This window comes from Sinocyclocheilus anshuiensis, unplaced genomic scaffold, assembly GCF_001515605.1.
Source record: "Sinocyclocheilus anshuiensis isolate Anshui unplaced genomic scaffold, SAMN03320099.WGS_v1.1 scaffold376, whole genome shotgun sequence".
NCBI classification, from domain to species: domain Eukaryota; kingdom Metazoa; phylum Chordata; class Actinopteri; order Cypriniformes; family Cyprinidae; genus Sinocyclocheilus; species Sinocyclocheilus anshuiensis.
The window spans coordinates 287,094-292,147 of NW_015558600.1; the positions used below are offsets into that span (position 1 = coordinate 287,094).

At 32.1% G+C, this 5,054-nt stretch overlaps 1 long non-coding RNA gene across 1 annotated transcript in view; it reads left to right on the plus strand.

The window, feature by feature from the left end:
• LOC107680124 (uncharacterized) overlaps positions 1-3,525 on the plus strand; it is a 6,344-nt gene extending 2,819 nt beyond the window's left edge. The window contains exons 2-3 of the long non-coding RNA XR_001633115.1: positions 1,590-1,751; positions 2,886-3,525. This is a non-coding gene — a long non-coding RNA (uncharacterized LOC107680124). The remainder of the gene's footprint in view (positions 1-1,589; positions 1,752-2,885) is intronic.
• The last annotated feature ends 1,529 nt before the right edge of the window (positions 3,526-5,054 follow it).

A 5,054-nucleotide genomic window follows, 5' to 3' on the forward strand; every position in this document is an offset into this window, starting at 1 on the left:
CCTGGCCAGGATTTCTATATTGCCTAAAATATCTAGGTTTTGGCTTTGTTTGCGTGTGCAGACCGATCGGACAACATGTTGTCCACTGATCTGAAGGCAGCCGGACACACACCTGCTTGAAGCTCTCGTGTTCATTGTATCTCCTGCTGCTGCTGTCATGCTAAATAAACCTCATTGTTCCCAGTCACAACATGCCTCCCGTGTGGCCCCTTGTGTGTTTTCCTGTGACCGGCCCCTCCTGTTCCTCCCTGGACTCCATCACGTCGTCCGAGGCCTACCGTACAGACAGAGCGGAGGCTGAACATGCCTTATTCATGCTCTCCAGCTCCGGGAAGCTCTAGCTGGGTCAAAACAAGCCTCTCTCTCCCCTGAACTTCCATAAATGATGAGCTCTAAAGCCTGCGCCGGTGTAGCCCTGCTGTTCCCAGCAGCACCGCCGCAGGGACGCTAAATCATTCACAGCACTGTGGCTTCGGAAAGAAAAGTTTCTGCTCGCTTGCCATCTACCGTGAAGTAAAAGATAAAGTTGGCATGGCTAGTTTAGTCGTAGCTTGTCTTAACTCAAGGCCACTGTTTGAATTCATGGGGCCCCCGGACGACATTCCCAATAGAAACATTCGATTTAAGAAGCAGCTTGTGGAAAAAACAAACCTATTGCCGAACAGGAAGTGTGAAGAGAAGAAAGACAGGAAGTGAGGTCATCGAAGGAAGGGAAGGTTGAGGAATTATACACCTGAGCATAAAGACAGGACAACTCCATTGTTCGGAGAAGAAGGAAAGACACTTTATGGATTTTCCTATGGAAGGACAACACCAACTGTGATAATGTTAGTATTTTGTCCGATGATTTTCTAAATTCCGGCCAATAATTATAAACCAATAATTATTTTCATGTTATAAATGTTAAATATAAAAATATATTTAATAATTGTAAGTTGCTTTGGATAAAAGCATCTGCTAAATACATGTAAATTAGGGGTGTAACGGTACACAAATATGACGGTTCGGTACGTACCTCGGTTTTAACGTCACTGTAATCAATTTTGGTATTTTTAAAATTATGTTATTTTAGTAAATTCAAAATAAAACTCAAATTAAATATTGCAAACTAAAATAAATTTTAAATGCTAGAAAGCCAGTGTTATTTTAGTATCGTTAAGATTTTAATAATAAATTAATTTTATTTCAGTTTTAGTTACTTTAGTACATCATTAAAATAATTTAAAATAAGAAAATTAACAAAATCTTTTATTTTTAGTTTGGGTTAACTATAATAACCCTGCTACAAGTAAATTTAGGCATCACAACATTGTAAAGTACAGTATGAAAAATGGATATACGTTTTGAGATCTGCAAAATATTACATTTCACAGTGTTATTATTATTGTTTTTATTTATTAACTTTAAGGGAAAATGTAGATGACAGCAGAGGTAATCTAAATGTAAAAATATGGGAAATGACCATGCACAGCTGAATATCCAACATCAGCCAGATAAATTGGTACCATTCATATATCTAGGTTTTTATTCTTCTTCTTCTTGTTTTGATTGATCAGGCTGTGTATCACACCTCTCTTTCTCTCCTCCAGGCGATTCACCACAGCCAGACTCCCAGGAGGCCGCGGGTGTCTGGACATGATGTCACACCTCTAACATCTTCTAGCCTCTGCTACCTGAAAGTGACAGCTCTTCGCTTCTTCACAGTGAAGAGAAAGCCTGCGTGGAACAGATCAGCACTCAGTACTGTATAGGTCACCAAATTTCTAGTTTCCCTGCTGAAAAGACACTGCTGTTGTGTTTTGGTATGAAGGCTTCTTCGGCCCAAAACATACTGAATGTACGTGAATGTTCTTGCTATACAAGCGTGATTTCACATTGCTTTCATAAATGCATCAGAACACATTCAGGGGGGTACTACTATTGCATGGTAAACAAACATGTTTATAGGTATTAAGGACAAAAATACTCTAAATGAAATAATGAAATGTATTAATAATTAATGAAAGCAATTATTATTGCGAAACAATTAAGTCAATAAATAATTAAACCAATAAATAAATATACCTCTATTTATGTTTTAATATTCCATGAAAACACAGCATTTAATATCCACTTTCACAAAACCACTACTGCAATTAAATTATTTTTCCCATAATAAACATACTATATTTAAAAGCCATTTTAATAATAAAGCATTATTTCTTCTTTAAATAAAAATATTTCCAGAAGTTGCTGTTTTAATAATAAATCATAATTTCTTCCAATTTGTTAATTAATTGGTTTAATTAATTATTTATTGATTAATTAATTAAATTAAATTTACAGTGTTTTGGTCCTCCATCTATTGTTAGCTACCTGCACTTTTATGATATTTAAAATATTTTAGATTTATAATATTTGTATATTTTTTATTTATAATATGTATATACATATGTTTAATACAATGAAATATAATCATATAAAGCAAAAATGTTAAAATAACTTTATTTTAAAAGTTTTAATAAATATTAAAAATAAATAAGTAAATATAAGCATAAATAACAGATTTAATTAGAACAATGGCATGTAGCCCTCAAATAATTCTCAATTAAGTAAAGTGTTTTTCAAGTAATTATTTTTTATTTTTTTGCTCTTACATACTTGCATAGAGTATGATTCTGTTCTTAACCAGCAACACTACCTTTGTCAGTCAGCTTCACAAGAAAGACTATGCTGTTTTACTAGGTTGATCAGCCCTAATTAACATAAACCAGTGTGGACCAGCATGGAATTTGATGGAAATGTATGCTTTTCAGCAGGTTCTCCAGCCATTTGAACATGCTTTTTAAAATTGTCTTTGCATTGTTATTTTCAGCATTTTGGCATTCTCTCTTTCTTTTCCTCAGAGAGGAGGTGCTGCAGGTACAAGTGGAGCCGCGGTTTCACCTAAAAGCAGAAAGAGCGTCCCAGAGGTCCCTCGACATCCCCCGCATGTCTCTTTTCTCTTCCCTCCTTCTTTCTCTCTCGCCTCAGTGAAGCCGTCCGATCGCGTTAGCCTCATCTCAGTGCTAAAACACTCTCTCTGCACCCCCTCTGTCCTCTGTGCTGTTGCCGCCCTCATTTCCACCAAACAGAAACACTTTGATAATCTCTCTGAACAGGAAAGATCGTGGGCCTCACTTCCTGCACTGGGTTTGTGTTTGATAACGCTCAAGACAACATAATGCCAATAATGACACAAAATTACTCCAGTGATTCTGTAATTAGCTTGTGGATCTGTTCACATTACGGTCATGTTCTGGTCTTTAAAGCTTGTCAGCGTTTTTCAGGGTGTTACCAAATGCAGAGCTGATTAATCAGTAGAGATCATCTCCAACAGCCACGTCATGGTTACAAGACTACACAAATCACAGGTACCTGGACAGGAAAGCAGAAATCTGATTTTCTGTGTATATTCGTATCAAAAAGTTAGGGCACAAAACTGATGTAATCAGGTCCATCTACCAACAATCTCAAACTACGTTTATATTTGTGTAATATCTTTATATTTTGCGAGAAAAAAAAAATATATATATATATATATGCTGTATATTTATATGTGTGTGTTTTAATACTTACAGTCATGACAATAAATCAATAGTTTTACATCATACCACTGTTTTTAATTTTTTTTTCTGATTTATAAAGCTTACAATGTGATTAACACAAGTTAAATATTTATATGAATATTTGAATACAATGAAATATAATAATATAAAACAAAATACTAAAACCATAATAACTTTATTAAAAAGTTACATGTTAATACTGTACATTTAATAACAGATAAAAAAACAATGGCATATAACCATCAAGTAATTCTCAATTAAGTAAACTGTTTTTCAGAGTTTTTTCTCCAAACTAATTTATTGAAGTAAACAGTCATTAATAAATACATTACATCGTACCATTGTTTTTAATATGATTAAATCATTTGTAAGTACACATCATTTTATTATAATATAATATCAAATTAATAAATATAATATATTTATAAATATTTTTATATATTTATTAAAAAAAAAAAAACACATATTAAAACAATGGCATGTAGCCATAAAGTAATTCTCAATTAAATGAACAGTGTTTCAATGTAATTTATTCAGTTTTTGTTTTTTTGTTTTTTGTTTTTTCTGATTTATAAAGCTTACAATGTGATTAACACAAGTTAAATATTTATATGAATATTTGAATACAATGAAATATAATAATATAAAACAAAATACTAAAACCATAATAACTTTATTAAAAAGTTACATGTTAATACTGTACATTTAATAACAGATAAAAAAACAATGGCATATAACCATCAAGTAATTCTCAATTAAGTAAACTGTTTTTCAGAGTTTTTTCTCCAAACTAATTTATTGAAGTAAACAGTCATTAATAAATACATTACATCGTACCATTGTTTTTAATATGATTAAATCATTTGTAAGTACACATCATTTTATTATAATATAATATCAAATTAATAAATATAATATATTTATAAATATTTTTATATATTTATTAAAAAAAAAAAAACACATATTAAAACAATGGCATGTAGCCATAAAGTAATTCTCAATTAAATGAACAGTGTTTCAATGTAATTTATTCAGTAAACAGCCATTAATAAATAAAATAATAAAGAAAGATGCAAATTGAGGTCAAATGTGCTTTAAGTATCTTACAGTGCTTCAGGTATCCAACAACAATATAAAGTATTCAAGTAAACTACTTTTTAATTTTATATTATATATTTTTTAAATCCATCTCCTAACAAAATGCATTTGGTAAAGCCAGAAAATCATAACAAGGTGTTTACAGGTTAAACAATCACAAAAGGAGATTACCAGAATTTTTATAATAGGCGCACAGCACTAATTAGTGTCTTAAGGTAGCTGCACGCAATGCTCCTGTCAGTTAGTAATACAGGAAATGCAGCTTGTGTTCATTACAGCGAGAGTTTGTGGTGAAAGAATGACACAGAGATGTGGTTTTCTGATTGATCACATGAGCTCAGAGAGATCTACTGCTGCTCTAAAATCAGG